The 26236-nt window shown below is 39.0% G+C and overlaps 1 protein-coding gene across 9 annotated transcripts in view; it reads left to right on the forward strand.

Annotated features, from left to right (window-relative positions):
* Positions 1 to 734: 734 nt before the first annotated feature.
* gtdc1 (glycosyltransferase like domain containing 1) overlaps positions 735 to 26236 on the forward strand; it is a 274488-nt gene continuing 248986 nt past the window's right edge. For 3 of the 9 annotated variants that reach the window (XM_062966632.1, XM_062966607.1, XM_062966614.1), the window contains exons 1-2: positions 1295 to 1315; positions 25288 to 25333. The gene's annotated coding sequence lies outside the window, so the exon portion shown is untranslated. Of the gene's footprint in view, positions 874 to 1192; positions 1316 to 25287; positions 25334 to 26236 lie in introns of those variants that run through there. The other 6 variants (XM_016994974.2, XM_008112911.3, XM_062966645.1 and 3 more) reach the window with 6 other exon arrangements.

The following is a 26236-nucleotide window of genomic DNA, read 5'->3' on the forward strand; positions in this document are numbered from 1 at the left end:
TTTAGCACCAAAATATCATGACATATTGAAAACATTGACTACAAAAATGCGTTGGATAATCCAGAACGTTGGATAAGTGAGACTCTACTGTACTTTTTCTGTCAAATTTGTTGTATAACATGATGTTTTGGTGCTTCATTTGTAAAATCATAACCTATTTTGATGTTTAATAGGCTTTTTGTTAATCTCTCCTTATTATCCAACATATTCGCTTATCCAATATTCTGTCGGCCCGTTTATGTTGGATAAGTGAGACTCTACTGTATTATGATTATTATTACAGAAAACAACTAGGGCTAGCTAACACCTCCCAACAAAGAATTCCCCCGGCAGTAAACTGCCAGGCCTTGAAACAGAAAGGCTATTCAATGCTAATCAAGCTGATTAATTGCAACATTCACACTGGCCTATAACAGACAAAGAGTTCTTTCTCCAACCCGCCTTACATAGTTTTCCAAAAGACCTCACAACCTCTGAGGATGCCTGCCATAGGTGTGGGCGAAACTTCAGGAGAGAATGCTTCTGGAACATGGCCCGGAAAACTCACAGCAACCCACCATATTATGATGATGATGAGTAGAGAGAGTACTGTGTTTTGGAAAAATACAAACACCTTTTTGAAGGGGGCAGTGCGGGAGCCCGATATGTTTTTGAAAGGGCGCCTTTTTTGAGAGAGAGAGCACGAGGTGTACCTTTTGCAATGTTATTATGACACGAGAGCGTCGCGAGGCACCGCCTTCCTTGCTTGCTGGCTTCCTCGCGCTGCTCCGGGGCGGGCGCGAGGAGGCGGGGCGGGGCTTGGGGGCGTGTCTCTCTGTGTCGCTCCTTGCTGCCGGCCTCCAAGGAGGGCCCGCCGAGCAGGAGGAGGAGGAGGTGAGTGGCTTATCCGGCGCTCTGGGTGGGGCCAAGAGGCAGGAAGCAGAGCAAAGCCGAGCCGAGAGAGGGAGAAGGAGCCAGGCCGGGCAGGCAGCGGGGAAAAGGAGGAGGAGGAAGGCCCAGTGCTTTGGCTCCTCAGATAGGCCTGCCCCTCGCCTTGCCACTCTCCCTGTGTTAGACATGGACGCGGTTTGGAACCACTTGCCTCAAGGCTGTGGAATCTTGGGAGTTGTAGTCGGACCGAAGTCTGCCTCCTCTGCCAGAGAGGGCCGAGCCTTCCCCTCAAACTACGACTCCCATGATTCCACAGCCTTGAGCCAAGTGGTACCAAACTGCATTCATTTCTGCAGTGCGTGTGATTGAATAGAAGCCTGAAGGCAGAAAAGGGACCTCTGAGCGTGTTGTTGAAGGCTTTCATGGCCGGAATCCCTGGGTGGCTGTGAGTTTGTGTGGCCATGTTCCAGAAGCATTCTCTCCTGACGTTTCGCCCACATCTATGGCAGGCATCCTCAGAGGTTGTGAGGTACAGTAGAGTCTCACTTATCCAACATAAACGGGCCGGCAGAATGTTGGATAAGCGAATATGTTGGATAATAAGGAGGCATTAAGGAAAAGCCTATTAAACATCAAATTAGGTTATGATTTTACAAATTAAGCTCCAAAACATCATGTTATACAACAAATTTGACAGAAAAAGTAGTTCAATACACAGTAATGCTATGTAGTAATTACTGTATTTACGAATTTAGCACCAAAATATCATGATGTATTGAAAACATTGACAACAGAAAAATGAGTTGGATAATCCAGGACGTTGCATAAGCGAGTGTTGGATAAGTGAGACTCTACTGTATATGGAGAAACTAAGCAAGGAAGGTTTATATATCTGTGGAAGGTCCAGGGTGGAAGAAAGAAATCTTGTCTCTTTGAGGCACGTGTGAATGTTGCAGTTGGCCAGCTTGATTAGTATTTGCAGGAATGGCCTTGCAGATTCAAAGCCTGGCTGCTTCTTACCTGAGGGAATCCTTTATTGGGAGGTGTTAGCTGGCCCTGTTTGTTTCTTGTCTGGAATTCGTTTTTGCGGGACATCCTGCAGAACATTTTGTTACAGTTTTTCAATGAATATCTCATGGACTCTCAACCAATTCAACATACAGCTAGGATAAGTGAGACTCTACTGTAGTTTGTGGCAGCCATAAAAAAAAGTTTCTGGAGTGTAACGACTACTTTCAAAGTAAATGCTGCACAATTAAACAGGAAATAACACTTTCAAACCAGGAACAATATATATTTTTTAATTTTGTTACATAGTGTTCAAACCAGGAACATAATCTTTTTTCAAATTTTGTTACATAATGTTGTTATTACGTTTTTATACTTTGCTTTTATTTCAAGAACTGAGGCCCAAAGTAGTTCACTGAATAAAAAAAACTGTACAATTAAAACATAGAAAAAGTAAATATTAAATTAGAATTAAACTGCAGACCCACCTACATTAGGTTAGTTTGAAACCAGTGTTTGTAGGGAAGTTTACCCTCTATTATGAACCCCAAGTCCTGATGGAGGATAAATACGGTAGAGTCTCATTTATCCAACATAAATGGGCTGGCAGAATGTTGGATAAGCAAAAATGTTGGATAATAAGGAGGCATTAAGGAAAAGCCTATTAAACCTTAAATTAAGTTATGATTTTACAAATTAAGCACCAAACATCATGTTTTACAACAAATTGACAGCAAAAGAAGTTCAATACACAGTAACGTTATGTAGTAATTACTGTATTTATGAATTTAGCACAAAAATATCACAATGTATTGAAAACATTGACTACAAAAACATTGACTACTAAAAGGCAGACTGCATTGGATAATCCAGAATGTTGGATAAGTGGAGGTTGGATAAGCAAGACTCTACTGTACTGTAGAGAGAACCTCTGAGTATATACAGAGAACCCTTTGATAATTATAATGCCAGATCCTGCACCCTGGGTTGAAAGTATGGTTAAAACCCAAAATCCTGCCTGGTGAAGTTGTATTAATCCATTTAAGCAAAAGCACAAGCAGTCCAGAGGCACTTTAAAGGCCGACACATTTTATAGGATCATGGATTATGATAAACCAGTGGTTCTCGACCTGTGGTTCCCCAGGTGTTTTGGCCTACATCTCCCAGAAATCCTAGCCAGTTTATCGGCTGTTAGGCTTTCTGGGAGTTGAAGGCCAAAACATCTGGGGACCCACAGGTTGAAACCACTGTGATAGACCCACTTCCAGTCAAAAGCATCCTTCTCTATTCTGATTCTCCTGTGATGATTTGGACCACAACTGACTATTGGCCAAGGCTATTGTGAATTAACATACAAAGTATAATTGGAGAGAGGAGAAACAAAAGTGAATTTGCTTGAGTCTATATGGAAACCATTTATTAGCTGTATGTGCCAGAGCAATAAACAAATTTAAACCATCTTGTGTAAACAGGATTAGCATATATAAGATTTCTTGTGAACTGTTTGTTTGGTAGCATATAGAAGTAAAAAAAAAAGTTGTGCACATTAGTCACAAAATGTGTATAGTTTGGCCTTCTGTCATGTATCCATAGATATGGAAAAAGCGGCTTATCAGAATGGTAATGGAGAGATCCAAAAATGTGGAATATGAGATATAATTGTGGCCCCATCTACACTGACCATTTAATCCAGTTTCAGCTGAGTATTGAAGAAAGTGGTTTAGCTGTGCAGATGATTACATACCGGTAGGAAATCCTGGAATCAGTTTGAGGCCTTGGTGATGATTAGACAAACCAGAGAGCACGTTAAAAACTTTCCTTAACACTTGTGGAAGTTTATTGTCTGACTGCCACAGTGTGAAGCTAGCTTAGAACTGTATTAAATGGTCAGTGTAGATGGGGCCAGAGAGTGGTATGTGAAAATTGGAGTAGAATTGGTATAATGGCCTGCTTGGATGCATCCTCAAGCAGTACTGGATAAATTGAGATCAGGACTAGCCCAGTGTAGGTAAAATCCTGATGCTCTTTGCTCAGTAAACAGAGAAATCTGGATGTTTTTCAAGATCAGTCATAGGCAGGATTTGAGCACCTCTCTTGTAGATTTAGGTTTCTCTGAAAAGGGAAAGCATACATTTCGAGAATTTCATAAACTTATTTTTTTCTTTTATTTTGTTTTCTGGTATGAAGATTAACTATTTTGTCTTTATACAGTGCATGCTTTCTTGGAAGAAAGTTCAGTTGAACTTGGGGGGATTTCTTCCTAAGTAGACGTGTGTGGGGTCACATTGATAAACTATGAACTATAGACATGATTTCTGTTTTGGTCCTAAGGAACATATTGGATTGTTGGTATCTTCATTGGCTTCTGTGAATCCTTTATTTTTTTCTCATTTTGATGCAAGTATAATTGAACCTCCATATCTACAGATTCTGTATCTTCAGATTCAGTCAGCCACGGTTTGCAAATATTTTTTTTAAAAAGAGCCAAAAGCAAACTTTAATTTTGTCATTTTATATAAGGGCCATCATTTTATTACTCCATTGCATATAATGGGGCTTGAGCATTCACAGGTGTTGGTATCCACAGGGGTCCTGCAACCAAGACTCAGTGCATATCAAGTCATTCAGATATTAATTCTGAATTTATTTTATTCATCTGAGATGGAAACAGAGATTATTGGTGAAAAAGGAGCTTATTGCTGATACTGATATGTGTTGGATGACATGTTAGAGCAGGTAGGCCCTTGCCATGCTGAATGTGTACTGTAATATATGGAAAAAATAAAACATTAAATAACTTTCCTAAAGCAGCATACTTGGTGACCTTTTATACACACACACACACACACACACATATCTGTGTGTGTAAATGAGATATAAGTGTGTAGAGAGATGATTTTATATCGAAAATGGGCATGGTATAAAATAAACACAAGGTTCTTGGGTTTGGGGAGGTTCATAAAATTTTTCATAGATAGGATGCTGGTGTTAAATGGAAAAAAACACACTTAAAATGAATCCATATTGAGAGGAGTGTCTCTGTTTCGACTGAGTGATACTTGGCAAGTGTGTGCAGATCTGTTAACACATAGCACTGTGACAATGGGAATAGCAGACTGGAGGGAAATATTTGAGGTGTAAATATATGCACTTTCTTCAAGGGAAGAGGGGTGGCGTTTTGGAAGTTTCTATCCTACACAGAAATAGTTCTTGGATGCTAACCACACATTGTTGGCTTAAATGTTAGTGCAGTGGTCAGGAAGAAAAGAGAAACAGATCACAGTGTATTACAGTGGCATAGTATAATTCAATAGAGCGGTTTTATTGGACTCTATTAACCTGGTTAACCTTAAACCTTAGCCATGACAGGAGTTTCATATAAGAACCCATATGTAAAGTGCAATATTGAATTTTAATTAGAGCTTTCAAGACGTGAAGAGGAACGAATACTTCTCAATTCTTCCTCCTAATGTACATTTCTTTCCTTAGCAGCTTTGGCTTCATAAAATATTGCAGGATGAGGAAAAAGTATATTTTCACATGATTCTCTAAACTTAGCAATTTTTGGAAAGCATAATGAGACTAAATTTTAATGTGAAAGTTGATATGAGATTTATGCCCCATCAATTTGTGATTTAGATCACATTTGGATTTTTACTGGTCTAGTCTCCAACTTCAACACCACTGGTGTTGATCAGGATTCTTGTACAGATTTACTGTTGCTGTTGCTGTTGTTGTTGTAGCATGTTTTTTCCTCTTCCCCTACTTTCAAGGCATGTTTAATATTGGGATTTTAAATTAAACTATAACAGTGTCTTGGAATTTGAATATAACAGTATTCTAAGGACAGTTGTTAGAAATTCCCAAAAATTGTTCTATAGAGCCCTCGGGTTCCACAAAAACATTTTGCAGTGGCTTCTGCCAAAAATCTTAATTAAAAAATCTTTTTTATAAATTGTGCCATAGTATAAAGATCTAATTGAAATTCAGTGTACTTATACCTTAAAAATGAAATTTTATGTGTGTCAATGATCTTACCTTCTTTCTAATCTTATTTTATAGTCAATGAATGACTATTGGGTAGGAGTTATAGACGTATGGGTCATAGCCAGAAAGACTATTCAAGCCATGCTTTCTTTCATGTCCACCTATTGGTGTGAATCAGGCATTTATACCCAAAACAAATTTAAGAGTAAGTTGGATGATGCCCTGGATTTATGTATTTGGTATTTGGACATAAAGTCCAATTTCAAAACTATTTTAAGTACAAAATTGAAACAAATTCATTCATCAATTTAGATGTGAATCCAATATTTTCTCTACCAAAACAAATGTTTGTTTATGTCCATTATTTCTTGTACCAAAATAAAGGTTTGTGGGTATATTTAAAATGTTTTTTCTTTATTTTCAAACCTACTACGTTATACAAAACACTCAGGCAATAGGAATAGATGGAAGAAGGAAGAACTTTGTGGGTTCACAATGTTTAGGGACAGAGTCTTCTGAAGGATTCCATGGCCAAAAATGTTTGGGAACCGGGGGTTAGAAATCCAGTTTTTAAATGCCTGATGAACCATAGATACTGCAAAACACATGGTTGTACATGATTAAGTCGGAATCATTACAAACAAAATTTCTGAAATAAACAATGAACAATAATTCATAGGTTTTACATCATTCATCACATTCATATTACTTTTATTGATATAATTGTTCTATTTTATTAGTTTGTGCTGTTAAGGTCTGCTATGCCTACTTTATAAATTCAGTTTAAATGTAAAGAAAAAAATAGAATAGTACAAGGGGCTCTTTGTATCTGCTGAGATTTGGTTTCAGGCTCCTTATGGATACCAAAAGTGGTGGATGCTCAAGTCCACTTATATACAATGGGATAATAAAATGGTATTGTTTATATAAAATAGCAAAATCAAACTTTGCTTTTTTGAATTGTTTAAAAAATATATTTTCAAGCTGTGACTAGTTGAATCCCTGGATACGGAAGGCCAACTCAATAGGGTTCAGTAATACTATACACCATTTCGGGTTCAAAACTATTAAGATTCAGGTGTCTGTTTGGTGTGCTAGAATGTGTCCCTCTGTAGATAAAAGGGCCTACTGTACATGTAATTACCGTATTCAAATAGCTACACTATTCCTGGTTGTGTTCCATTAGCCTAAATATCCTAAAGCAGTGGTTCCCAACCATTTTGATCAGAGACCACTCTCCAACATGAATACCAAAAGGGTTACAAATCAATTTTTGTTTTTTGTTTAGTTATTTGGGGTGCTGATTCAGAAAATCGCATTGGATAGACCACATCAGCTCTGGTTTCTGATACAGAACATATGCCATCCAGTAGTCGCCATCTGCCACCCACAGAAAACCATATTTAATAATCTAAAGCTGTTGTGGTTTATCCAATGCAATTTTCTAAATCAGCACCCCAAATAACCCCAGGAACAGGTCTAAAAACGAGGATACCAAGGCGCCCCTGCTTCCAGGCACCACATCGAACGTCTCCACTCCGGGGGGGGGGGGGAGGAGGAGAAGCAGCAGTCAGGAGGCTTGTTGTCTTGCCTTACGTGAGTAGTCAGCGTCTCCCCTCCTGACATCCCCATTGCCTTGGCACAAGAAGAGGGTTTCGCAAGATCAGTTTGTTGCAACGGTGTAGTAACAGTGAGACCGTAGACCACAGGTTGGGAACCATTGTCCTAAAGACACCAGTTCCCATTTGATCTTGGAAACTAGATGGGGTCAGCCTGGATAGGGCTTAGATGGGGGATTGCCAATGAATTCCAAGTGCTGTAGGCTATATTTCAGAGAAAGGAACATGCAAACCACATCTGAGGATTCCTTGCCTAAGAAAATACTATAAAATTCATGAAGTCACCAAAAGTTGACCGGTGACTTGAAGGCACACACCCAGACATGAAAATTGGAATGGTGTGGCCCACTTTGAAAGCCCTGAATGTTTTAGGAACAGGACATGTAGAGGATGTCTTTTCTACTGGTTGAGTCAATATTTGCAGCCTCTCTGGTGTTTCCCAAAACCCACAGATCTGATTAGTTGAGATCAGAAAGAGGGGCCTTCTACAGGGCCTGAACTAAGTCGCTTGAATCTTCCTACAGTTATGCCCACTTTCCTTCCTCATTAATGACATTTTTAAAGTTGGCTAAGACCTTCCATTTGATGTAAAATTAAGTACATGATTTTATAGAGTTCACTTAATTTCTCCTCTTCTCTTTTAAATGTGTAAATATTTTGATTGCTGTTGTGTTGTCATTTTCTGTGTCTGTTTTTGTGTTTTAACGTTTGTGCTTATGTTATCATTTGGAAGGAGTTTTTCAAACTGAAACATTATTTCTTTTGGTTTGTTAGCCATCTTGAGCTTCTAGGAGTAAAGGTTTTCATGTTGACAAAAGAAAATAAATATTGCTACTTGCATTTTTGTCAGGTTTTCCTTTCTGTTCACAATGGGAGATGTTCCTTAGTTCAGTTTAATTGGAACAATTGCTCGTTTTTTGCTTCTCTGTCAGCACATATTGTCATCTTGGTGCCTTATCTTGTCTACATTTGAGCATATGATTCAGCTCTTATTGTGCGACATATTGTGAGATCTAAAAAATCTAGGGCCCTTTGTTGAGTTCCTTTTTCTTCATTTTTACAGAGCTAGCCCCAGATTGGAAGGTCGAGAATGCTTTGTATCTCTAGTTGGAGCTTTGAACCGATCTTACCTTGTTGCTTTATTAAAATAGACCAAATCTCGATAAATGGTGGGATTTGAGCAGAAAGGTGGAAAATCTCTCAGACAAGTATAATGCATATATAGAAAAACAACAAGCTGTTTTCACAATTCATGTCTGGCGATGGAGACTGCTATAAAATACAGTTCATAAGTTGAAGTGTGTTGACTATTCATGCCTTGTACTAACAGCACAATGTCAAGGTACATTGTATGCCGTTTCTGAGCTGATTTCTCTCTAGAGGACGTTTGAGTCAGGCACTTTCTTGCGGTTTTCATGTCTAAGTTCATTCCCAAGCATGTAGTTCAAAAATATTTTTACTTGCCTCTTTTTGTGCATCAATGTCAGTGTCTTAAATATACACCTGAACCATATTGCTGAAGGTGAGATGTGAAAGATGCCAGGAAGAATTCAAAATCTTAGTCCTCTGCTAATAAAAAAGTAAACAACTTTGACAGGTTTTAGACATGAGGAGTTCAACATTAAACTACTCCTAGTCAAAGATCTGACCACCAATATATATGGTTAGAGTATATACACTATTTCCAGCCTGTTTTGGAAATCTATCTAAGCATGGCACAATAGAAATGCTTAGATGTTTGGCTGCTTTGAAGATTCCTTATATTAGGATATTACTGAAGGATTTATTTGCCTGAAAGTGTTCCTTGCCCTCTTATAAGAGCTCCTGGGAGGTTATGGCAGCTGTATATAAATGAGACAGATGGGAACTGTGAAAATCTAGGTCTGAGTCAAGGTGAAGATTGTTTGACTCATATTGAAAACCTGACTTACAAAGAATTTTATATCTGTTTATTCATTTTAGCAAATAGAACATAATACGATCATCATAAATGTATGAAAACACAAATATTGCACAGATTACAACTAATGATAATCCCAAGGAAGCAAATATATAAAATAGGATCATGGAGGTCCCAATAGTCTAATTTTAAAATGACATACAGAATTGAAGAATAATACTCAGATTATATTTTACAAAGGACGTATGATGTACTAAGAATTTTGAAGGAGTGTCTTTCACAGCTGGAATTTGCAACCGGGTGCAAAACTGGGTGTAGAGACTAGTTTCAGAGGACATTTAAGAGACAAAATTGACAAGTATGATTGACATGCTAAATCTCTCAATGGGAATTTTACTTTGAGCTGGTCAAAATATAGTTTAGATCAGAATTCAGGATTATCAGGAAGCTGTGATCTTGTCAATACTATGTTTTTTACTACTACCCCCCCCCCCCCCCAATCTAGTCTGCAGGGTTAAGGGAACATATGAAAAGATGCTTCTTTTTTGGTTACTAGGTTCTGAACATGAGGCCTGTAGAAGCCATATTAAGACAACTTTGTTAGTAATGATCATGCAGTCTTACAGCAATAAATGCAGACCTTACAGTGTTGTCTCAGTAGAGATGTCTCAAAGTAAATGTCTTAAAAATACACCTTCACCATATTGCCGAAGATGAGATGTGAAAATGAAAATAAATGTGTCAGTATCCAACAGACTGACACAGATTGACTCATATTTTGCAGTTTTGCAGCTTCAGAACTTCTATCCTGAAAATATAAATTAAGTGTACATAGCAGATATTTCACTCAATCTCATAAGTTGGGAAAACAGGAGGTACAGATTCTTCAGTGTGGAATTCTTTTACTTTCTCAGGCTTCATGTTAATATGTTTATGACATTTGAGAGCACCGAATTGCTCCTGGGTGTATAAAGTTTGCACAGCCTCATCCTTTATCATTTTCTCAACAATTGTGTAGGGAAGATCATGGTGTCCCTGCACTGCCTCCTTTGGGAAGCTGGGTTTGAGATACAGAAATTTGCTTAAAGCCATCCAGTGAGAGTTTGAACTTGTCTCATCAACACAGTTCTCAAGGATCAAGACAAGTGCTCTGGGTCTAAGACATATTGGACCACACCAGGCCCTTTATAGGAAAATTTAAGGCAGCCTTGGTTTCTGCTTTAACCCAGGAACATGTAAAAAAATCTAAATTAATATCCTTCTGCACTCTCTCTAGCTTGAATGGTTTGTTTTATATGGTTTATATGCTGCGGAACTGGGTGCCCTGGGGGAAAACCTCAGCCATATTTTGCGAATATAAAAGCTCAAGGTCTTTCTAATATAAACTTTCAGAAAATTTGTCTTTGACCTTGGTTGTCTACTGGACTGCAATTTAATACGCAATGACCTTCTCATTCCAACCTTGCACATAGTTTAAGGTAAATCAGAGTTTCCCCAAATAAACAATTACATGATCTTTCAGCTTAACAAGAACAATTTCCTGTCTTGATCTTACACTTAACCTCCCTCCTCCCCTTTAAAGGAAAAAATGCTTCTGTTGTCATAAAATCCTTTTGTTTTTGGATATGATTTATCGTCGTAGGGTCACACGGCCCTGATCACTCTTGCTGGCAATGCTTTAAAAATTAGTCTCCTGCATAAAACTATTAGCTTTCTTTTTAATTTAATCAACTCACTTTTTACAAAACAGATGGTTATGTTAGATGTTTTAACAGTAAAAAAAATCCATTCAAATTAATAAACTGTACTTGAATGTTTGGGGGATCGGACACACTGTAACAGAATTGTGTAGGATGTTTTAAGAAATATAATCAGTTGCTTAGAGATTGTGGGATGTTGCTGACTAACTTACATGTGTCCTTCATTCCCAAATAATTAATGCTGGAAGGATGTTTTTTTTTTGGGGGGGGGGGGTATAAAGATAAAGCCAGCATAGTGTTTTCAACAAAAATATGGCATTGTCTCTGGATACTGGTAGTGGCAAAGATATGCTTAAAATAGGACATGCCTTTCCAAATCTTACAATTTCAGTATTTCAGCTAATAGACCTCTTTTGAGACTGGTATGCTTGTCAGCCTTTATCAACAGTTTATTGATGGCACTGTCTTATGATCCCTGCAATGGCAGCCTAGGGCCATGATGTATTTTTTTTTTAAAAAAAATGTCTGTCTGAGGCTTAAGAGATGTAGGAACAGGCGAACAGAGTAGCCTTTTTGAGACCCATGTACACTGCTATATATAATGCAGTTGCAACTCCATTGAACGGTATTATATGATTCTGTACTGTCATGTAATACAGTTCAATGCAGTTAAACTGCATTATGAAACTGAATTATATGGCAGTGTAGATGGGGCCTGATAGAGGCTTAGGTTCTCTATGATCCCAAGCCATTCTGCTTTTCAATTCACCGCCACCATTTCCCCCCCGGCAGGGTGAGGATGTAAGCAGTCTACTCTTCATTAAAGCAACTCAGTTATGCTTTCTGTTGTGAAGCTGTATTTATAGGCCTGGACATAATTCCAAAATCATTACATTTTGGGGAAAAAATCCTACATAATTTTTTAGTTGCAGTGTGCTAAATTTAAGGTACATCTACATCATCACATTTTGGAGAAATATCCTACATAAAATTTTAGTTGCAATGTTAAACCACTAAGCTGCAGAACTTGCTAATTGGTAGGTCAGTGATTTGAATCCACAGAGTGGAGTGAGCTCCTGCAGTTAGCCCTGGCTTCTGCCAACCTAGCAGTTCAGCAACATGCAAATGTGAGTAGATCAATAGATACCGCCTCAGCGGGAAGGTAACGGCACTCCATGCAGTCATGCCAGCCACATGACCTTGCAGGTGTCTACGGACAACGCCAGCTCTTCGGCTTAGAAATGGAGATGAGCACCCCCCCAAAGTTGGACTCGACTAGGCTTATTGTCAAGTGGAAACCTTTACCTACACTGTAGCATGCATACAGTTTGGCACCACTTTAATGCAATGGCTCGAAGCCATGGAATTGTGGGAGTTGTAGTTTCACAAGGTCTTTCGTTTTTTCTGCCCGATAGTACTGGTGCCTTACAAAACTACAAATCCCAGGATTCCATAGCATCTGGCCATGGCAGTTAAAGTAGGGTCAAACTGCATTTATTCTGCAGTATAGATGCACCCACAGAGGCGATTTGTCAAGCATGAATTACTGAGGTTCTCTGAATTATGTTGGATTCGATTTCTCATCATCTTTAGCCAACCAGGCCAATTGTGAAACATGAGGTTGTTATCTTTATTTCTCGCCTATTAAGAGAAATATGGGGAGGAGGAGGAGGAGAAGAGGAAAAACAGGAAGAAAACAAAGAAGAGGAAGAGGAGGAGAGGAAGGGAGAATAGCTACAAAAGTGTAGAAGGAAATTAAAACTACACTTTTAATCATTTAGTGCAAGTTATCAACAGTCATAAAATGCCTCAGTTTTTCTTCATCCTAACCTCAGGCTTGCTCTGCCAGCCAAGTAAGTACCCATCATTTCAGTGCGTTTAAATGATAAATTCCTTCTTTTGCATTGAGTTATTTTCCAAGTATAATCAGGAAAGATTATTTTAAACAATTGAACATTTCAAAAAATCTTTCATATACTGAACATAATTATTGGGCAGTCTAGAATTTTTTTAAAAATAATTTGATCTTGTAAAACTAATTTCAGTGGAGCATTATATTTTAATGTACATAATTTTTTTTGCTTGCTGTGACAATTTAAAGCCTATTAGTAGGAGCCCCTGGTAGTGTAATGGGTTAAGCCCTTGTGCCGGCAGGACTGCTGACTAAAAGGTTGGTGATTTGAATCCAGGGAACAGGGTGAGCCCATGTCTGTCAGCTCCAGCTTCCCATGTGGAGACATGAGAGAAGCCTCCCACAAGATGGTAAAACATCAAAATCCGAGTGTACCCTGGGCAACGTCCTTGCAGATGGCCAATTATCTCACACCAGAAGCAACCTACAGTTTCTCAAGTCACTCCTGACATGAAAAAAAAATGCAGTATATTCAGGATGCAACTGAACTGAGCCTTTTCATCTGCCAAGGAGCATAATGGAAACCATGCATCACTCATGATAGTTGTAAAGTAGAAGTCATATTTTTAAATTATTCGGACAAATGCAAAATTAACTCTTTCAGCTTGACTTCAAGAAAGCTAAGCAGACTCACTTCTTGTAGACGTGCCTAGATCCCTTCAGAAATAAGGATGTGGTATTTACTTGGTAACGCAGTTTCTATATGAGATAGCAGATTATGCCTAGTTTGGAAAATAGCATTTGGTAGAGGTATGTGCAACGCCCCAAAATTGTACCATTTTTGGTGCCGTTTTCAGCCAGCCCCTGTTCCATTTTTGGGGAAAATCCGGAAATCGGAAGGGGGGTTCATTTTCATTCCGGTAAGATTGGGTCCATTGGTGTGAATGGGTAAACTTTAGAGGCTTGTTTCTCTGTTGTTTTTAAGCATATCATGATGAAACTTGCCTGACTTGTAGGCCATATTTATGACTGCAAGGCTGCCAAAGCTCCCACTGTTAGCCCCAGCTTCATCCAACCTAGCAGTTCGAAAACATGCACATGTGAGTATATCAATAGGTACCACCTCAGCAGGAAAGTAATGGCACTCCATGCAGTCATGCTGGCTACATGACCTTGGAGGTGTCTACAGACAATGCTGGCTCTTCGGCTTAGAAATTGAGATGAGCACCAAACCCCAGGGTCAGACATGACTAGACTTAACATCAAGGTGAAACTTTTACCTTTATGACCTATAAGCACAATTCTCCCAAATTTGTTAAGCCATTTCTTTAGAAGATCTAAGAGATATATAGGAATAGGAGATAAATATGGAATATATTTGGTTCACTAGCGTCTCTCTCACTGCCAATAATTTGTTACTGTACTTTATAGAGTTCTCTGGGTAATAGCATTTACTTTCATGAACCTTGTTTAATGTGTTTGTTATCTAATCCACAACTTAAGTTTTGTATATATATTTGTTCTCTCAAGTTGAATACAGGCAGTCCCTGTGTTACAAACATCCGACTTCCAAACTACTCCTAGTTAAGAACAAGTGTGAGACAACAGGAAGTGAGAGAACTCTCCCCCTTGGAAGGGAAATTAACTCCTGGAACAGAGATCATGGGGAAAAGGTGTCTCAACTGAAGCTTCATCATCAATCTTTGTTTCCACAAGCCAAATTTTTCAAAATCTAATCATCACAGGGACAGAAAATGAGGTGAAATATTCTGAACAGGGGCACAGATAGCAAAACAAACATCACAGGGGTTTTAACCCTTCCGTATGCTACCAAAGCTTTGTGTTAGTGTGTGTGTATAGATCTATAGATATGTGGCTGGAGTTTCACTTTAAAATGTTCCTGTTCTGATTTACATACAAATTCAACTTAAGAGCAAACCTACAGAACCTATTTGTTGTCAAAGGCTTTCATGGCCAGAATCACTGGGTGGTTGTGAGTTTTCCGGGCTGTCTGGCCATGTACCACAAGCATTCTCCTGAAGTTTCGCCCATTTCTACAGCAGGCATCTTCAGAGGTTGTGAGGTATGTAAACCTCCCTTGCTTAGTTTCCAATATACCTCACAACCTCTGAGGATGCCTGCTACAGATGTGAGCAAAACGTCAGGAGAGAATGCTTCTGGAACATGGCCAGACAGCCCGGAAAACTCACAACAGCTACAGAACCTATCTTGTTCCTAACTTCGTGACTGCCTATACTTATAATCACTATGAAATTAAGTGGGCTGATGTTAAGAAGGTATTTAGACCAAAGTTTTCAGTGAGCATATTTTATTCTTACAGCTTGTAGAGACTGTTTAGACACTTGGAACTAAATTTCTTATACAGTCAAAGAAGACATTTCACTGGGATAGTGTGGTGAAATATTGTGTCAACAACAATAAAATTATGTTAATATCTTTGTTTTGCTTTGATGAGAGTGTATAGTTCTTTGACCAACTATTATAGCTTTTATCATTATATGGTAAAGTATACAAAGTCTTGTGTTTAAGGTTATTAGATAGTATTTTTGAAATGCTCCCTGGAGTTTGCACACTAGATAACATAGACACATGTCAATGGGTGTTATGGTTGAGCCTTATGGCTCCAATTCTGGGAGACGTGGTCGTAAGACTCCTCGAGAGTCAGACTCTCTTGAGGAGCGAGAGAGGAAACGGCTGCGGGACTTATTTGCAGAACCAACAGACGAAGATTCCTTTGAGGGTTTTACCGAGGGAATGGAGGAAGAGGTGGTTAGCTCAGAGGAGGATGACATGGAATGGACTCGTGTGAGGGAGGATTTGGGTGTTCCTGGTAATGATAGCATGGGAAGCGACTGGCGGGTTGCAGGATCGGACCCGTGGACGAGTTGGAGGGATGGAACGGGATCCACAGCTGGGGATGCTGTGGGGCGTAGTCAAGGATGTTTTAGCTCTGATGAGGATGATGATGATGAGGCACCTGGAATTAGGGGAGCAGCTGATAGCGATGAGGAGTTGTAAACTGGCATAAAATGGGGTTTTGAATCCAGGGCTAATTGCGTTGGGCAAGGTAATCTGGACGAACGCTTGGGCTCTTGTTGGGAATTTCCTGAAGACGGGTGTGTTTCGTTTGCTGAATACGTAAGTTACCAAGGACATTGGGCATAGACGGTGGGAGGAACTGTGTGGGCTTTTGTTGTGCAACCTGTGTTTAATCTTATTAGCTTGGACCTCCGTCGTCTTCTTGACGGACATTATTTACCTACTCTGGATTGATGCTGGACTGACTGACTGACTACGACCTTGGACTATCCTTTCTCTGGCTATCGGTGGAATTCGTGGAATCTTAGACGCCTGCACCTGGCTATCGACCTCGGACCGGATTGGGACCCCGCTGACCGCTGCAACCCTGATTGATGTATTTGGACCCGGAGTTCGCCCGCTGCACGGAGGAGTAACAACTTAGTTACTCAACCACAGCCGTTGAGTAGCAGAGAGGAATCTGCTGCCAGTATTTATGTTTAATTGAATCCTTGTTTACCAGCTTTTGTTTATTTAAAGTGCCAGGCTGAAGTAAGCATTTTTGGTTTAACCCGGATTAAACTCCTGTTTAATCCGGTTTATCTTTTGAACCGTTTTTGAGTGACTTTTCATATTGTAGGCGAGTGTTTGCCTAGCCCTTTGTTTTTTACCAGTATTTTTTGGTTCTGTATCTTTAATAAACTGTGTTGAATCTTATCTGGTGGCGTTCTGTCTGTGACAATGGGTTTGCTTCTAATGAAGGCAAGGAGCTGTTTGATATACCTACTGCATATCACACTTTCCAGTAAATTTCAGTATCAAAAAGCACTAGTGATGGAATTTAAATCTTAAAAACCTTACAAAAAGTGCCCAGTTTTATATCTCTTAGAGCCATTTCTATATTACTCTGCTACACTTCATAATAATCTCTATGTAAAAAAGAAGAGAATGTGTGCCATGTTATTTGAATCATGACACTGGAACAACAGCTTCCATAACAATTTCTCCTCTTCTTCTTTTTCTTCCTCCTCCTCTTCTTCACTAGGTTCTGTGAGCATGTGAGTCTCAATACAAGTCATATTGTAACCCCAAAACTTTAAGATCTAAAGCAGGGGTCCCCAAATTAAGGCTCGTGGGCCAGATGCGGCCTTCCAAGGTCATTTACCTGGCCCCTGTCCTAAACTTTAGACTTAGGGTTGACCTAAGTCTGAAACGACTTGAAATCACACAACAACAACAACAATCCTCATTTTGGACTATTTCATCATAGTCCGCCCCCCCAACAGTCTGAGAGACCATGAACCAGCCCTCCACTTAAAAAGTTTGAGGACCCCTGGTCTAAAGTTACATGTCTTTGAATCTTCTAGTTCTCCTTTCTTGCGATCTATTGTGAACTCTTTTGTGTTTTTAACAAAGTGTCAGCGGAGCTTTTCTTTTCCCCAGAAGAACGTTTTCACCTCCTGTAACAGCTATTTTTAAGGACTTGCATTATGTTCGGGTCTCTCTCTCCCCCCCATCCCCGGGCCTAAATGGTTTAATGAGGGATTATACTTGTATACTTGCTAAAATGAATAATCAGTACAAGAAAACATTGCACAAATAAACAAGAAATGGCTAGAGTTGGCTCTATTTAACTGAGACAAGTTATTTCATACGCCTTCAGCGTTCCTTAGCAACGCAAAGTAGTCTTACCCAGGGCACTTTCACATCTTTCTTCAAATATAGCTTTGGTAATGTTTTATGTGACCTGAAGTTCGTCCATCTGTCCTAAAGCTCCTAATGTTTTTCCACTGCTTTCGATGATCAAATGGTCTTACATACCTTCTTTCAACTTAATAATGCACAAGTTGACTAGAGAATCATTTCGCATGTCAAATTTTTCAAGAGTTCTGGGAAATTACTTGATGTGGTCTTTAGCAAAGCTAAAACTTATTGAAAATGTGCTACATTTTCATAGTAAAAGGGGTAGGGAAAATATTGGCTTGGAAACGAGCTAAATATTTTCTGATAGCTATAGCCTCAAGGGGGATTCTAGAATCGCTTGTAATAAAAGGATAATTTTGATATCTTTTGGTGAATTGACTAGGACTCTGCTTAGATCATAATTTATGAAAATGCTTGCTTCGTACAAAATCTAATGGTTTCAAATTCTTTGGGTGTAAAAAAAAGTGTGTTTATGTATGGCCAATCTTCATTTATTTCTTCATAGATTAGGAAACCATTGTTCTTCTGAGAGTTCATTTTAACAGATTTAGAGGCTAAACACACCACAAACCTATTTCTGCTTCATGTTTTCTATTTTTGTAAAGCAACAAAATGCGCTCCTGATATTTGCATTTGTGGATTTCTCAGTCATAGTGGTTAAATTCAACTGAATAATGAAATATTTGTATGGAAGAATGTGGTAGGAATTAATAATGCTAGTATACATGATACATACCAAATCAACACTGCTTTATATTGCTAATGAAGATGGCTTATTTGTTTTGTGGGTTGCCAAACTCAAAAGCTGTCAAAAAGGAAGTCATCTCTTTGCACCCGTTGATGCATAGAATTAACTCCCATCACAGATAGTACTTACAATGTCCTCTGCTTGGACACCATTCTGTGCATGTTGACTCTTAATCGTTTGATCTCATCTGTGAATTGTAGATATTCATAGATGTTAGAATGAAATATTAAACTATGGGCTGCAGGCAGGGGAATAACTTTTTAAATTGCTCTTTTGTATAGAAGGCTTCTACTAAAAAATAAAATGGATGCATCAGGAAGGTGATTGAACTAGAACATTTTCTGATGTGCCAGTTTTAAGATAATACTTGGAATAACAGCAAAGATCTCATCACATTTGCCTCCAGAATTACCATGGATCATGATGAATCCGGCAGTGCCTGGCAAGGGCCTGGGGAACCCAATTTACCCCTAACCCCATCTCTTGGGGAAAAGAGTCAGGCGCCCGGCTTTTCCCCATTGTTGCTAATGCAACACAGGAAGCTTCCCGTATTGCCACTGAAGGGGTATACACCGATTCTGTACAGAGTCCTGCCGGAAGTGGCTGTACATCATGGGATGGGAGTTGGTGTGCTCTGTAGCAAAACTGAAGAGGAACTGGCCTATGCCGCCGAATTTTGGCCCATCTGATGAGCTCCTAACATTCTTCCAGTTGTTCAAATGTGTACTCTTGCATTTGATCATTATCATTATCATTGCATTGCATTGCTTTGTGTGTGTGTGTGTGTGTGTGTGTGTGTGTGTGTGTGTATGTATGTATGTGTATGTATATATATATGAATGAAGTCTTAGGTCATTAAGAGATCACTGTAAACTTTGGGGAAGAAGGAGAAGGGATCATTCCTTGGCAAACCTGCATAACACCTCCTCCCTACTTCATCTCAAGGGAGCAGGGATGTCATTCTCCTCCAGTAACCTCCTTTCATGGGTGTGCTTGAGTTTTATTAGTAATGCAGTGGAGATGAAGGACTCAGAACAATCTTGAGGATACCATGCTGCTGTTGCTACTGCTTTTTCTTAGCATTTTCACTTTGGAATTGCTAGTGAAGTAACCATTACTTGGGTTGGATGGTAGATTTCAATACATTCCTGCAGATTTTGTAAAAATGAACTGGCACTAAAACCTGATCTGCTTTTGCATGGTTAGTTGCCATTTCTGCTTCTGGCTCTGAGGCATAGGCACATGTCCGGAACAGCACATATGTGAAAGTCATGGGCTTTACTGGCAATGCCGCTTTCTTGAACAGTGGATAAGCTTCTCAGTTTTGAAAATGAAGAGACAACTATCAGTCAGCAGTTGAGCAATTAAAAAAGAGAACATAGTTTGACAGCTCTGTTGTTTAGAATGGAAAAGATGACACCTGCTTATTGGATTATAGCTATATAATATTTTTAGATTCAATATTTTTAGACTATATCTCAAGAAATAGTAAGTAATAATTTTACCTGGAACATGCATTATGTTTTTCATTCACCTTCGATTCTTCCCTGTCCTGTGATGCCTCCAATTTGCACATTAAAGTCCCCAACCGATCGAAGCATTTTTCTGAGCTTTTCAAAAGTTAAAATAAACAAAACACAATCCCCAAATTACCCACATTCAGTGATAATAACATTGTTTGATAAGTGGTATTCCCTGCCCTATAGGTTCTCCTTTGTGATTATTCTTTCTCACATTTTCATTCACTTTTTGAATCTGAGTTCTGAAACCTAGTTTGGGTTATGTCTGGTTATGTTTTGGTTGTGTGCACGGGAGTAGATAGTTTCTTTTTAAAATATTTTAATCATTGGTAGTTTCCCTAAATGCAACCTGATTCAAGATTAAATCCAATGTTAGTCTCAAATTGACTAGACTGATTAAAGTACTGAGGATGTTTCCTTTGATTTCAGTATGGATGAATGATCACTGGATTCAGCCCTTCAATTTAAAACTGTGTGAGTTTTAATGCTGCATTGTAACAGAGTTTTTGACCTGATAATTTGTACATTCTAATACAGTTGCTTAATTTTAGAATATAGTACAGTAAAATCTCGCTCGTCCGAGCCCCGCTCGTCTGAGCCTCCGTGCAATCCGAGCGGGTGAACGGGGAGGACCGCAAAGGCCCTCCCCGTTTACCTGGTCGCTGGCATGTGTGTTGCTAGGTAGATAGCAAGCTACCTAGCAACACGCAGGGGGCACCTCCGAAGGGGCGAGCGCCCCCTGCGTGTTGCTAGGTAGCTTGCTATCTACCTAGCAACACGCATGGCTGGCTCCTTTGCCACACCGGGCGCCGGTGCTGCTGGCCCCCGGCGTGACGAAGGAGCCGAGGCATGGGCGGGTTGGTGGCCTCTCCATTGGTATGCAGGCCGGATCCGGAGGAGCTTGCAGCTCCTCCCAATCCCGCCTGTGTCCCAACCGAGAGGCCTCCGCTCGGTTGGGATGCAGGCTGGATCCGGAGGGGCTGCAAGCTCCTCCTGATCCAAGCTGCCTCCCAACGGAGAGGCCTCTCCTCCGTTGGGAAGCAGCATGGATCCGGAGGGGCTGCAAGCTCCTCCGGATTCAAGCTGCCTCCCAACGGAGAGGCTTGGTAATCCGAGTCATCTGGGTTGGCCGAGCTGAGGTCCGCCCGTTTAACCCGGACTACCGGGGTTCTACTGTATCTGTTAATAATAGGTCAGTCTAGGGCAGTGGTTTTCAACTGGTGAGTCCCCAGGTGTTTTGGTCTACAACTTCCAGGAATCCCAGCCAGTTTACCAGTGGTTAGGATTTCTGGGATTTGAAGACCAAAACATCTGGGGACCCATAGGTTGAGAACTACTGCTCTAGAGGTAATGCATTTCATTTCTTGATTTGTTTGTTTATTTGTTTGAAACAGTCAGTGGAAATCTGGCTAAATGGATGTGAAGCCTTTGCACTTTCTCTCCTTATATCATGATATGTATATACTGTGTAAAAGACAGGTAAATATAGATGATACCATCAGCCAGTTGTCTTGCTCCTAATTTATAAAGTTTGAGTTTTGATCTTACACATGTTAAATGGCTACTGTTTCCTTCAACCTTCACCACTGATCAGACTGCCCTTATTAAGACATTCCCTTATTCCCAAAAGGTGTACCTGAAGAACCAAAACACACTAATAGATTCTCTGCTCTGTTCACCAACCTGTTTAAGAGCCTAAAAATTTAATGCCCTGACTCCAATTCAAGCAGACTCATTGGATCAATGGAATTTACATAAGTGTTGACTTCTTGCATTTCCATTGCTCTGATTATTCTTCACATTTGGGTTTAGGTCATTGATTTAAAATCTGGCAGAAATTACTTTTTGGAAACTACTGTCTTATGCAAGCAGAGTAAACATTCTGTTTAAAGTGTCAGAGGTAAGGAGTTTCTGAATCATTTTGAAACATGTGGTTGCAACTTCTGAAATACTTTCAAGATTGAAACTGGAACACAGGTTAGCATTTCCATCTCGGTGCCTGCAATTTGCATCATCTCTAGAAAGAAAGCATTAACTGTCCACTTGTAATGTACATATCGAAAATGCATGAATTAAATGTCATGCCACATGTCAGTTTTGGTTGAGGTGCTGGATAAATTTTTCTTAATCTTCTTCCATGTTTGCAAGAAATGGTTTTTCCCATTTCAAAATAAACCAGCTGTATAGCACATGTAGGTGCTCCCCCTAGGTATTTGTGGGAGTTTCTTGACATTTTAAATGTAGAATTCAATTTGAGCAAGGTCTGCAACAAGATTCCTTTGCAAACAGTTAACAGATTTAGATGATTTACATGTGCTCATTATCTTTCTTACTGAAACCTATTATTACTCTACAAATTTTGAGTGTGATTAAGCAAAAGGAAATACAGTTAAATCATATGTATATTTATTTATTTGTAGATATATTTTGTGCAAACTGGCAGTCTAGAGAGCTCAGTAAAGTTACTTTTTGGACTACTGCTTCCAAACACCATGTCTAGTAGTCATACTGTCTGAAGGATTCTGCAAGTTATAACCCAGAAGAATGATTTTACTGAACTCTGAAACTTTGGCCTAGGTCTTATTGTTAGTCTCAATTAGATCAGAACCCTTGACTTCACTGGACCTACCTTTGTATAGACTCACCAGTCAAGTAAATGAGACTAATCTGGTTGGGACTAAACAGGACTCTAGCCACAGCATGCTTCAAGAGTGGAATACCTCAGTGCTTAATTGAAAGGAGTTTTAGTGTTTATTCACATGCAGAAAGATAGTCATTAATTAAGAAGCTGCCTGGAATACTGGCTGCAACGGTATTTAGAGGAAGATTACCTGGATTCAGTTATCTGTCCACTGGTAACATCCAGAGTAGGCCAGTATAGCCTATGTGGAGATGCCTTCAAAGATATTTGGAGGTTTTCGCTGAAACATAAAGTAGCTTTTTGGGGCCGGAATCAGCTGATCAGGTGAGGGAGGGAATTTTTATCCCACCAAATAACTGTTACTCATTTCTGTTAATCTCTGGGGTATTTGTATGTAGTTGAAATACATAAGATCAACTTAAAAATTGAGCTTTGAAACTGATGCCATATTTCTTCAAAACTGAAGATGGCATCCAGATTGTTTTTCACTCCATGAATTGAAGGGAAGACAATACATTGATAATCCCTCCCCCCTCCCCCCCCCATAATATTTTGATTTGCAAACTAGTTAAACATGGACTAGATAGGTATGATGTCAGATGGATGCATAACTGGTTGGAAGATAGTACTCATCAGTGACCCCTTCAAACTGAGATGAGGTCTCGAGCCTTAGGATTCTATACTAGGGCCATTACTCTTCAACATTTTCACAAACAGCGTAGATGATGTAATGGAGGATAATGATTCAAAACTAGGGGGCATGGCTAACATATTGGAAGATCATAGGGTTAGAATTCAAAAGTACCCAGATAAACTAGAAAACTGGGCAGAAATTCAGTAAGACAGTTACAAAATTCTACGTTTAGTCCACAAAACCCAAAAACAGAGGTATAGGATGGCTCAGCAGTGCTACATGTGAAAAGGACCTTGGAGTTATTGTTGATCATAATTTAATATGATCTATTAGTATGATTCTACAGCAAAAAAGACTGAATACTGTATTAATAGAATACTGCATTAATAGAAGCATGGTTTCCAAGATGAAGGAAACAACAGTCCCACTATATTCTTTTCTGGTTAGGTCTCATCTGATGTTTTATAAGAAGGATATAGATAAGTTGGAACGAGGATGATAAACATTATGGTGAACAAAACATATGAGGAAATATTAAAGGAGCAGGGCATGTTCAATCTGGTGAAGAGATGGCTGAAGGGTGATGTGATTGCGCTCTTTAAATACCCCAAGAACTGTCACAGAGAGGAGGAGCAGGTCTGTTCCTTGTTGCCCCACAGGTAGGAGAGTAGTAGTAGTGGTAACAATAATAATAATAATAATAATAATAATAATAATAATAATAATAATAATAATAGTAATAATAAATTTTTTATTACCCGACTCTCCAGATGGCTGTAGGCAAAATACAAGAAATTAAAAAACAAACAAATAAACATAAAATACAATAACTTACATAGATAAAACACATATGCAAACTTATACCAAAGACAGGTACACTGAGTAGATTTTTATTAAAGGAACATCTTGACAGTAAGTTTTATTTGGTAATGGAACCAACTGAGATTATCTTCAAAGAGACTGGACAGTTATCAGTCGGGAATAGTTTAGCTCAGTGGTTCCCAAACTTTGGGCCTCCAGGTGTTTTGGATTTCAGCTTTCACAATTCCTAACAGCTGGTAAGATGGCTGGGATTTCTGGGAGTTGAAGTCCAAAATACCTGGAGGCCCAGTGGTTGGGAACTACTGGTTTTGCTTGAGATCCTGTACTGAACAGTGAGTTGGACTAGATGTCCCATGAGTCTCCTTCTAACACTATGACAGACAACAAACCATAAATGAAAGCTCCTTCCATGCATAAAGCAGATCTTGGATAGCTCCAATATTATTTCGGAAAATAATCATACACAAAAGTTAGGATTAGAAACCTTAGTTTTTGTTTCTGTCAATAAACTCAGATTAAAGTTAATGGTAGGCTCAAATTTATAAAAAAAAATCTGCCAACAATTTTTAATGAGCTTTCTATGGGAGTTTAATTTGATATGTTTGCGTAAAATGCAGACTCTGTATAAAAATATTGTTATTTGTAGAGTATGCTGTTTTCACTAATGGAATGTACATCTTCTGTTGAGAAACTATTTTGGTAAAATGTGCTGTTCTCTGACAGGAAGGGCTGCCCTTCTTGTGTTTGATACTTAACTGGGTTCTTCATAAAAATAAAACCCTACAAACACTTATGGAGAGAGAATTATTGGTAGGATTCTAAGAATACCTTTTAAAAGGATATCTTTAAACAACTCTGACTATAGACCTGTGCAAGAGACATGGCTACAATCTTGCATCCCTTTAAGAGTTCATAGGTTCCATTAATTTAACTAAGGCACATATAAATAAACTTGGGATAGCAGCTGGTGTGTTCAATTTCTGTAATACACCATAGACAAAGTATTCCTCATGGGATTTTGATAATTTTAGAACGGACTGCCATGTGGCTATGCATTACTGCTTTTGAAACAGAGTGGGTAAATATCTTATACTGTATTCTGATTTTAGGTCTGCTAAGAATTAGTCGCAATAGAAGCTTTCTCTTTTTGTGTAATTATTCAGCAACCAGTTTCTATATGAGTTTATATTTCTATATTGTTAATGAAAATGTTTTTCTGATTTTACATTTCTTTTTGTTTTAGACTACAGAATAGAAGGGGAAAATGTGTGTGTGGAAGTCACCATAAAGTAAGTTATTTTCTTCAGTTTCTACTACTGTATGTTGATATTGTTCCCTGGCATTCTTCTACCTTATGTTTCAAAATTAAGCAAATACATGTAACTATTTTCTTCATAATCAAAATAGCATATTTTCTGTTGGAGTCATGAAGTTTCAAAATGACAAGCTGAGGGCAAAAAATGTATCCCAGTCACAGATGACAAAAATTAAGAACTCGTCAAATAGAATACTTTGCTATCTTTGAAATGTACATAGATTAGATTTGACAGATATACAGATTCAGTTTAGGTGCAAATCCATACTTTTGAGTAAGCATACAAATAGGTTTAAAGAATTGTGCTCCGTCTGCAGTTAAAGGTGAACCTCTGTGTCTTGTCAAAGGTAAAAATACAATCACAGCCAATGATCCTGCTATTACGCGTGTCAGTCTCTGATTCTTTTTGCAAGGTGAAACCATTGTGAAGAGTTTCTCTGTGTATTTAAATATGGGGATCCTGGTATAATCTTTACTTTCTTTGTACAATGAAGAAGGTAAGAGAAGGTGGCACACCAGTAGTTACTCCCAGTATCAAAGTGTCTTCTACCACATCAGAATATATTTCCATCTATCCTGACGTTGCAAAACTGTGTGGTCCTCCAGATGTTGCATCACAGCTTCTGTGAACCTTCACTGTTGACTGTCCTGGCTAGGGTTGATGTGACTGGCAGTAGGATTCAGTGTGAATCTCTTCCTCATCACTTGTTAGCTGATCCTTATGACTGGAGATGCCTGAAATGTCTGCATTCAAAGCATGGCTTCCAAGCAAGGCTGTGTGTTTTTCCCCATGGGTGGCAGAAGATTAGAACGGGCCATAGCTGGCATATTATCTCAAAGGGCATTTATTTAATTTATTGGACTAATATTCCATATT

The sequence above is a fragment of the Anolis carolinensis genome, chromosome 1, assembly GCF_035594765.1.
Source record: "Anolis carolinensis isolate JA03-04 chromosome 1, rAnoCar3.1.pri, whole genome shotgun sequence".
Lineage (NCBI taxonomy): Eukaryota > Metazoa > Chordata > Lepidosauria > Squamata > Dactyloidae > Anolis > Anolis carolinensis.